The following is a 10,844-nucleotide window of genomic DNA, read 5'->3' as shown; positions in this document are numbered from 1 at the left end:
CCAAAATTGGATGCTTTGTGCTTTATCCTTTCCACAACTCCAGTAGGTCAAGTCCAAACTTTTCTTCATCATCCATACCTTTCATAAAATCATAGCTTAAATACATTTGTAATTCAGAAACATCACTTTGAGTTCTTCGGGACGATTCAGTACTAGAAAATTTAGACATCATATTAGCAGCTTGTGCAAGTAAACCTTTTAATCGTTTACTTTCGCTCTTGGATGATTGAGAAGGAGCAAATCGAGTAATTGTTCCATATTTATTTTCATAAATTTTAAATAGTTCGAAAAATCGAGTGGTCACATTAGTTTTAAAAGATCCAATATCACTTTCAAGTAGCATGCATTGAAAATAAATAGCAAGTAACAAGAAAGTTCCATCATATTTTTGCCTTGGATTTAAGATAGAAGCAAAAACATAAATAATAGGAAGCTCCATATAATATTTGCACCATTTCACCTCCATTGCGGGAAGATAGTCATCACAAGTTTCTTCGCCACGATGCTCATAAAAAAGTTGAGCAAGTAAACATGCATTACTAAGAAAAGATTGAGAACATGGATTATAAACAGAAGAAAAGCAATAGGTCATGCTATATAACAATTGTAAGAAGTTCATATACTTTTCACAATTGTTCCAATCATTTCTAATAAAGCCATTTGTGGAAATTTTTGATTGAAGAAAATCGTTATTGGAATTTTATACTCGATTGCCTTACTCAACATGTCATAAGTGGAGTTCCACCTAGTCGGACAATCGGCTTTGAGTTTTACTACCTTTATCTTTTGCTGACGAAGAAATGCTTTCCACTCCTGAAGTCTCATAGAAGAATTGTTAATAGAAAGAATTGCAGTTCTAATTTTCTCATAAAAGGGACCAATAGCAGTAGTTCCATCTCTCACACATAAATTTAAAACATGAAAAATGCATCTAATGTGAAGTGCTTCTCCATCGAAAATGCAATCAGGTAATTGTTGTTTGACCATGTTTGCACTAGATGTCATAGATGTTGCATTATCAAAAGTCATGGACATAATTCTAGTCCTATGACCATACTCATCAATAGCTTGCATTAGATGATGAGCAATGTTAAGACCAGTGTGGGGGGGTATTCTAACATTCTACAATGAATAATACGCTTTTGCAACAACCATTCATCATCTATGCAATGAAAAGTCACACACAAGTAATGTAGTCCATAGCCACCATCCCATGCATCTGCAGTTAAAGAAACTCTACAAGGAAGATTGCTTAATAGTTGAATTAACCTATCTTTATGCTCTAAAAAGTTTCTCATCACGGATGAACGAGCAGTTTTTCTAGAAATTGGCTTGTGTTGAGGGTGTAGTGCTTTGTTGATGTAATTATTAAAAGGTTCATTCTCAGCAAAAAGAAAAGGTTGTTCAGCATGCACAAGCATTTGCCCGAGTTCGTCCCTACCCTCTCATAATTGTAAGTGTAACCTTGTGGATGATACTGAGAGATTTTGGGTTGTGCTGGATCGCTAGAGGGTTGACCACATTTTTTGGAGTGTCTAGCTAAGTGACCCGTCCCATGTTTATATAGCAGATAAAATAAAGTTACATGTTTTGCGCTTAGCTTTGCTTTCATCCTTATTTAATAAAAAGTAGCTCCAAACCTTACTCTTTCGATGTTTCTTAGTTGCCATTTCCTCTTCCGTACACCACTCATCTAATGGATTTGAGATTTCGGGGAAGGGCCTATCCACTGATTGTCCACTAGATACGGATTCCATGCTAGGCATTGTTGATGAAAATTGAGGTATAGTTTCGGTGGAATGGTAAGAACTAGGATCTTGTGGTATGCCAAATCCGTAATAGGGTTGGTATGCGTTTGGTTGAAATCCCGAAGGGGGATTCATACCGATTGCAGAAAACGGTTGGTTCATTTGGCTATAATGATGGAATCCCATGTTTTGAGGTGGCGGCATAGACAAGTTTGGGTTTTGTTGGTCACTAGAAGTAGCTATGTGTTTGGCTTTTTTGGATGAGGTATTTGGTTTTGATGCCATTGCATAAACAAATTCACAAAAACAAGATATACTCAATGAAAATTAACAAAAATAACAATAATTAATATAAAAGGAATCAATTAACAATAATAGCTAATAACGTACTAATAATATAATTGTAAATAGAAAATGATTAGTAATAATAAACTAAAAATGATTGAAACAAAGTTGAGTTAGATCTTACAACCAATATAGTAGAAAGGTGAGAATCGCAACTTCAAAGGTTACTTGAATGATCTCCGAAAAATTTTCACCCAAAGAACAAGTAATTTTATAGTAGTACTATTAATTATTTTAAGAGTAAAGTGTTAGTGTATAATTGAGAGATTTTGTTATTTAGGAATTGAGAACTTTGATAATTCTAAATTGAGGAGATTGAAATAATACATAAGAATGAATGATGAGATGAGAGTGATGAGTTGTTTGGAAAAAATAATGATGTTTTGGTGCATATATAGGAAATGGAAAAAAATTAGCCGTTGGAGAGATGAAACTTAAAGCAGATTAAATTATGAACGTTGCACAATTAGTCGTTGGTGCATATGAACATTGCAAAATCTGCAATATCTTCAATTCAGAAGACTCTTGCAGTCTTGTGTAGTTGTGTGTTATGTATAGTGTACTTGTGTGCTAGTGTCTTGTCATTGTCACTTCACAATATGCAGCAAATGAACAACAAAAAGAGCCAAAGATCAACAACACTCTTCCAACTTCCAAGAGCAAACCTGCTTTTTCGTGGACCCAGCCTACGGGCCTAGACGGGCCATTTCCCCGGGCTCGTGCCAGGCCGGGCTGAATTCTACATTCCTCAAACGTTCGCGGCCCACGGCCCATGTTATGGACGGCAGGCCGGGCCCATAACGGGCGGGCTGCGGGGCAGCCCACGGGCCAGCCCGGCCCATGTCCACCTCTACTAACAACATAAAGAAATCGGGGTAAGGGTACAAATCCCTTCTAGAGTTTGGATTTACCGAACAATGGTCTATAAGAAACATTGATTCACATGTGATTTATACCAACAGATAACCATGTAAATTTGTTAAAGCACCTTAATGTTGTAATTTTGTTACAAGTGGTTTGTTCAAGATAAAAAGACTTTTTTAAGGTGAAATACGTTAAGCCGACGGAATAGTTTACCATGATTTTTAGTCTATTCTCGTAGTCAATTGTGTACATGTTTGAACTAGCTAATTACGTAACATTTAGTGTATTCTCTTAGTCAGCTACGTAAATTTACTCTAATATATTATTTACTATAAGTAGAACGACTTTTGATATGTTCTAATATATAACGAATGACAATTTAGATATGTTCTAATATTATAACCAACATTAATAATATTCTAAATCCTAATTACCAACGATATTTTCTAAACAAAAAACATCTAACTGAACGAAACAAGTTGTTATTATTAGATAAGATCAGTGAATATATCAATCTAAGCCAATAAGCTTGTTCAAGATAAAAATATACCATATAATTTCATCATCTTTTGTATGACAATATAACAAGTAGTCAATATCAACTCAATAAAGTTCATGTAAGTTGTGTTGTTATACTACAAGTTCACTTAAATAGATACTAGAATTTTTTGCACGCGATGCGTGCTTGAATTTTTTTCGAAACAGAAACTCAATTTTCTTCGGCATAAAAGTCAAAATTTGAACATTAGACATATGAAGTATAAATTGTTTTTAGTTGTAAATTTTGATTGGTTTAGTTTCGGTCACTTAAGTCTGTCACCATTATTTTTGTCTTTTTTTTCTTTTCAAAGTTAAATTCTATGATATGATTTCTAATATTATAATTTTTTAGTTGATTTTTGAATTAAGTACAGTACTAACTTCTAAATTCTAACACTATAAAAAAAGTTAATAATTTTCTTCCTTGTCTAGCTTCTAAATTCTGATTTCACTACAAATACACCTCTATTTTTATCATGATCCACCATTAATTGTGAATGGTTCTTGAGAATAGTGATTTGTAAGTAAATTTTTGTAAATGTTTTTGTATGTATTGACGTTCTAGGTTATTAGTTTTAGTTTGTATGTTAATTTAAAGTTTTAATAAAGTTTCCCAATTATTTGAGTAATTTGCGTGATTTTTATAACGTGATTTTCTCAATTGTATGAGTGATTTGTAAAGTTTCTTCTTTTAAGTGATTTGTGAGTGAGTGCTGTAAATTAATTTTCGGTAGTTTTTTTGAGTGCCAATTTTGATTTTGACATTTCTTTTGTAATTTAGAAAGGGAAAGGGGGCAAAATAGGCATTTCAAAAGAGGACATCATTGCTCCCCCCTTCCCTTATGTAATAGAGATAATCAAACTACTAAATAATTGAGTTATAGTTGTATGCACATGACTCTAAGAAGTCTAGTTTGAGAAGTAAATAACCATAGAGTTGTAGAGTTAGTAAACTTACAAGAGAAATTGAATCTAATTATTTCAATAACCTAGTTTGTTATAACATATAGGTGGGTTTGTTAAATTACTATATCTTTTAGCATATTAACAAGATCTTAATCTAATACATCTTATTGCTTATTCGCATGATCTTGATACGAAAAAGATTTCGTATGCTATAAGGTTTGTTATGACTTATATAAGCTCATTAATTAAGTGAATATAAGCAAAATTTTGAATATACTTTTTAAAATATTTTAAACAAAAATAATACTAAGAAAATGTAAAATTGATTGATTACATAATGATAGATATGTAAATCAAAATCCAACAAAGGAAAGATCAGTTCATCCATAATCGTTGATTAAAACAAACCTATGGCTTAAACATCATTGATACAATAACACATCAATACAAGTATATTGTTATATTATAGTTCACGTAAATTACCACAACCAAAACATTAATTGATAAAATAACAGTTATATAAATAATACTTTAAGAAGTATAGTTTCATGAGTAATGATCTTAGAGAAATATAACTAGTATAACTATTTGCTGATTGGCATCTCTACTCATTAACCTATAAAGATTCAACATAAATTTTCAAGTACATATTGATATGATTGGTTTATATGTTTTATGATATGAATCTTTGTTAGTCCTCAATTAATTTACCGATAAATGAGACAATGAGATATTTGGCGCGAGTACATATCGGTTAAATAAATGATATACATTATGAAAATTTTAATTACTATTATAAATAATTATATTGAGATTTGGCATTTAGGGATTTGGAACATGGTGTTTAGTTGTTTGAATAATAATTTGGTAGGATTATTTGTCTATTTGAATTCCAAATCAAAAACCATCTAAAACACAAAATCTAAACAGTTAGATCATCCTAATCAAGGGCATACAAGAACATAACACAAAGGACACGAGCCATAAATATTAACTGTTTGATACAAGCCATAAAACAAATCAAACTGTTAGATTGTCTCATAACCTCTCACCTTCTCCCTCATCTTTCTCCTCCAAAATCATATTTGCCACCTAAATAACCTACTAAACTATCGTTGCTCCCTCCTTTCATCCTCCATTTCCTCCTTGTCAGATGCCTCCGCCGGAATTCATCAACCACCACGCAGGCTTGTCGTTGGTAAAACACAGTGTCATCATCACCTAATATATGAAAACCGCTTAGCCGAGCTATTTCGTAGAACTTCGATATCCACACACTAGTGGTCTTCACATCCTCAAATTCACCCCCATAAGCATCTCCAAACTTGCCTTCTTCGACACCGCTGACGGCGTCTACGTCGTCGCATGGTCCGAATCCCACAACAATCTCTTAATCGCCGCGATTGCCGACGGTTCCCAGAAATCGTACGACCTCTCTTTACCCCTCTTGTGATTTATAACCCTGATCTTTTTCAGTCCTTCTCTTTCGCCTATATCATCCTCCCAACCTAGTTATTTGCTACTGTAGCTCGCACGACCCATGCTCCCTTCCGGCTTCTCTCTCTCACCTTGTTGAGTGTTGTTGTTATCGGCAGTGTTGTTTTTCGTGTGTTTTTTGTCAAGTTGTTGCTACGGAACATGTAGATGTTTTACTCACAGCTTGTATTGTTTTGCGTAATGTGTTGTTTGTTCCTGAGTTTCTGTAACAGCTCGGTCCTCCAAGCTGCTAGCGAAACACACTCAACAACCATAAACAACAATTTAACTCTGATCTTGACTAAATTGATTCGCAGCGGAAAAACAACCTTAATTACATCAATAACTCCACTAAAATTCCCAAAATTATATACGATGAAAATATCTTTGACAACTATTCCCGAATCAACTATCTAAATACAAACATAATCCTTAATCCACAAGACATCTTTATCTTGCTCCACTTCTAATTTCAAGCTCTGAATATCAAACCTGCAAATTGAGGGAAGAAATACAAAACAAACAAAATTCCAAAATGAGTGTAAAACTTGTAAGCATTACTTTAGTCCGTTATGAACATATTATTTGTCAAACCATTTCCTTTCCATTACAACGCTGGCATAGCTCATTCTCTTAAATTAGTGGCAAGTACATAATTTGGACAAATGCTGCCTCTCGTTATGGAGCCCAACAATATTACCCCCAAGGTTCGTTATGGAGCGCAGCTTACCGTATCAGGTCAAAAGAGTAACCATTCTCCATCCATACATTGCCCACTTTCTAATTTCTGTTCATAAACTAAGCCAGCAAAACATTTGCATATTCGTATTCATCAAATAACATTTCCAAAATCAATTCATAACATCATATTCATAAATGTGGCCATAGTACGAACTTATTAATAAAAACAGAATAAAGAGATCCACACACAAAAGGACATGAGTAAATGTTTTACTCAATATAAAAGTTACCCGAAATGCAATCTAGATTTCAACAATACAACCTCCTTCATTAATCTCCATCTCCAAATGAGACTCAAACTCCATAATCATTCCCCAATAATTTACCTCATAACAATAACAGTAATTAATTAACTCCTTACAATATGAGAAACTAATCTAATTAACCTTTCTTAATTCAACCTACTATACTAATCGAACTAAATCCCATAATAGAAAATAATGAAGCAAATCCTACAACTACTAACTAAACTGCATATGAACTAAGGATGTCTTGGCCTAGTGATTAAGATTGAGGTGCTGTGAACGATAGGTCACTGGTTCAAATTCCCTCATCCCCTTCTTTGTACTTTGTACCGCCTTCGTGGCTCATATGAATAAAAAAAACTAATTTAACTGCATATATACCTCCAACTACAATAATCATAGTAACCGAATAAATAGCAAACTTACTGTTCTAATTAACACTTGTAAAATATCGCTTAAACTAAGAACCATAAGAAACTAAGGGCCTGTTTGGTTCACTGAACTGGAATGGAATGGTATGGATGTCCATACCAGGGTGGTATGGATCCAGAACCCCATACCAGTTTAAAACTGTTTGGTTCAATTCTGTAATGGATTCAATGTCCATTTCTGCTGTTTGGTTCACTTTTGGAATGAATTCTGCATCCAGTTTTGTTTTAATATAATTGTACCAGCTATATGTATATATAATATAATTATACACTTATAATATAATTTAACATAATTTAAATTGCTAGCTTACACCTTTAACCATCAACTAGGAAGGGAGAGAATTCAACATAATTTAACATAATTTAAATTGCTAGCTTACACCTTTGACCACTATACAAATCCACATTAGGCTAACCAAACAATATATCTGCTTCATATATTTGCAAATTCCATCAAATTTAAGGTATAATATTTTGTCACGAATTCCATCAAATTCCATCTGCTTCATATTTGTCACAAAGACCATTCAGATCCTAAAAGGTATAATATTTGCTTCATATATCTGCTTCATATTTTGTAAACTCTAGCAAACTTAAGGTACAATATCTGCTGTAAATATCACACCTTTGTCCTTCCGATTAGATATTCACAAAACAAACAATGAAAGAGAAAAGAAAGATGATAAAAAAATATAGCAATTTGTTGGTGAGAAATGTTACGAAATTGAATAGCAATTCGAAACTGGAATTCATAAGAAATTGGGGATGAAAAGATGACATACCTTCTGCAAATAAGGTTGTTCGGCGACGGTGCTGGTCGGAAAAGGGTGGTCGGCGACGGTGCTGGTCGGAAATGGGTGGTCGACGACGGCTAGCTTATCCCTTGTCTAGGGTTTAACTCCTCTCTCTCTCCCACACAAATTAGGGTTTGAAACTTGAGGGGAATGGAGTTAGAAACTTAGGAGAGAGGGGAGATTGGGATTCTAAGGGGATGGGGTGGAGATAGAAACTCTTGGATATGAGACTCTACCCTAAATATGTCCAACCAAACAATGAAATAGATGTCAATCCATTCCATTCCATTAAAAATAGCCCAACCAAACACCCCCTAAGTATACAACATATCATCCATACTTTCAAATATATCTCCAAACTAACCCAACACTCAAAGCTAATTAGCTATCAACAAAACTAATACAACAAAAGTAAATTGCAAATTCCTAATATAATTTTCTCTTCAAACCCCATAAACTAATATTTAGACCATCAATTTAATAAAATGTAATGATAGAATATAATCGATGTTAATATACGTCCTCAATTCGAAAATAGAGTTTTTGAATCAACAATAGGAGAAAAAAGGATTTCAGTTAACAAAGCAACACCACACATCAACAAAGAGAGGAGGGTGCGTCGACTCAGCCACGACAGCCCACAAACGGTAGCAATAACCACGAGAACAAACAACAAGCAGCAACAACGACAACCAACTGCAGCCGCAACACCGCAAGTACAGTAGCAGCAGCAGAGCACTACCCCATCGAACGGAACAAGACCCAATAGCAACAACACGGGGACGACAGAGGAGAGAGAAACACGAGCTACCGGTCTAGCTTCAGCAAGCTCTAGGACGACAAGGGAGGCGGACTGACCCGAGGTAACAACAGGCCGAGGAGGGGGGAGGGGGGGGGGGGGGTTGAGAGAGTTTCACGGTCGGGTAATTGGGTTTTGGGGTTTGAGTTTGTCTTTTGGGTGAGATGAGGATGAGGGAGTATGAGAGTGCCACGAGAGATTAGGGAAAAAAATCAAATTGGAATTTGGTTTTCACAAATTATTCACAAAGACTCTCTAATTATAATATTTTAATTAGGCAGTCTAAGCCCACATTAATTAAACAAAACCCATCCAATTCCTATAGCCCACATTTATACTCATTTTGCCATGTCAGCCTTATATAAACCTAATATCTACCTAAGAATCAGAAAACCACCATTTAATATCTCTTTCTCTCTCCATTCTCTCTCTAGATGACAGTGGTCTCATCCTTTCTAGACTCCATGCTTCTTCATCGCTTAACATTCTGAAATCGCATCTTTTGCACAAATTTTCTTTGCAAATAATCGATTATTGCTCAATTGGTGATCGGAATTTTTTCTCGATCGAATTTCATTACATATGATTGTAGTGAGCTGCAAGCCTTCAACAATGGTGACATGCAATTGTGTTTCCAGATCTTGAATCATGTGTTCGATCTCCTCAAAATCTGAACGATTTGTAGCTCTACATCAATTTTAGGGTCAACATTCTCTCCATATAGTTTTCTGCTATATTGTGTATGTTTTTTTATATTACACTATGTTTTTGGAACCATTTTAAAGTAAAGACTTATAAGAGAGATATATTTTCAATTTATAATAGGACCTACACCCCAAATTTTCTTCAATTTCAGTCGAATTTTGACTTCTTTTTTAAAATCCTTACAAAAATGCGGAAGTGGAGCAATTATTAGTGCTTGTTGTTTGTAGATAGATTCAATATATGAAGGTTTTGTATCATTTTCATTCAATGTTGCACATGATGAAATACAGACTGCTGATTGAATTTCTTCATAATGCACTATTGTTTCAATTGATGTGATTGTATTTGGTATGTGCGTAGACTTTCTTTTCGTGTTTGTTATACTGGTCACTTTTTGTTTTATGTTGGTCACTATTTGCTTTATACTGGTGTCTTTTGATTGTTGTTCATTTCTTTTGAGTATGTTTGCAGTAGGTTCCTTACTATGTTATCATATTTCATTATTATTATTTCACCATTTGTGACAAAAGAACAAAAGCTCGTGGAAGTTTTCGTAAACGTATCAAAGCTTTAGCGGATAAACTTGTTGATATGAAGAAAAAAGTTGTTAATGAAGGAAATTTGCATCAAAAGCAAAGAAAAAAAAAACGCAAGAAAGAAGGAATCCACCATCTAGACCGTCCAAAATAATTGCTCAGATAAACACCAAAAAGCCAATTGAGCAACCAATTAGAGAACAAGATAAGGAGAAATAAGGTCGACAAATGACACGAGAATTCTCTTAGTGCTGCTTCCAATGCACCAAAGGAATCGGGTTCTTACACTCTCCCTGCAAGATTATCTTGACTTCTATCCTCCACGACTCGAGTGACTCTCTCATTGTCTATAGTGTTCACCAAATGGCTTATAGTTGTTATTAAATAGATTAAACTAGTCACCAAATGAATTATTTTAATTTTGACTCATATTGGTGTTCATTTTATGTAAATGGTGTTCCGTACACCTTAGTAGTATTCTTTAATAGTTTAATTATCTGAATAATAATCTTCAATTTTGTTATGAATATTTCATTCATGCGAATTATATTCTATTTAATGATATTAGTTTGTTATGGTCAATTTCATTAATATTATAATAATTATTATATTGGTCAAGTTCTAGCTTTAGAACTTAAAAAGGTAAATTTCATAATCTTATAATGTCAAGTTTGAAAGTGGTGACTTATTATATTAAGTTAGTCACTTATAAGT

General features: G+C 34.0%; 1 long non-coding RNA gene across 1 annotated transcript; it reads right to left on the bottom strand.

Moving 5' to 3' along the window:
- Positions 1–5,366: 5,366 nt before the first annotated feature.
- Positions 5,367–9,142, bottom strand: LOC125498964 (uncharacterized). The gene is made up of 2 exons (XR_007275609.2): positions 8,079–9,142; positions 5,367–6,371 (listed from the first exon to the last, which is right to left on the bottom strand). It is a non-coding gene; the product is annotated as an uncharacterized LOC125498964 (long non-coding RNA).
- Between the last annotated feature and the right edge of the window lie 1,702 nt (positions 9,143–10,844).

This window comes from Beta vulgaris, chromosome 6 (genome assembly GCF_026745355.1).
Source record: "Beta vulgaris subsp. vulgaris cultivar EL10 chromosome 6, EL10.2, whole genome shotgun sequence".
Taxonomy (NCBI): domain Eukaryota; kingdom Viridiplantae; phylum Streptophyta; class Magnoliopsida; order Caryophyllales; family Amaranthaceae; genus Beta; species Beta vulgaris.
This window is presented reverse-complemented; position numbering and strand designations above follow the sequence as displayed.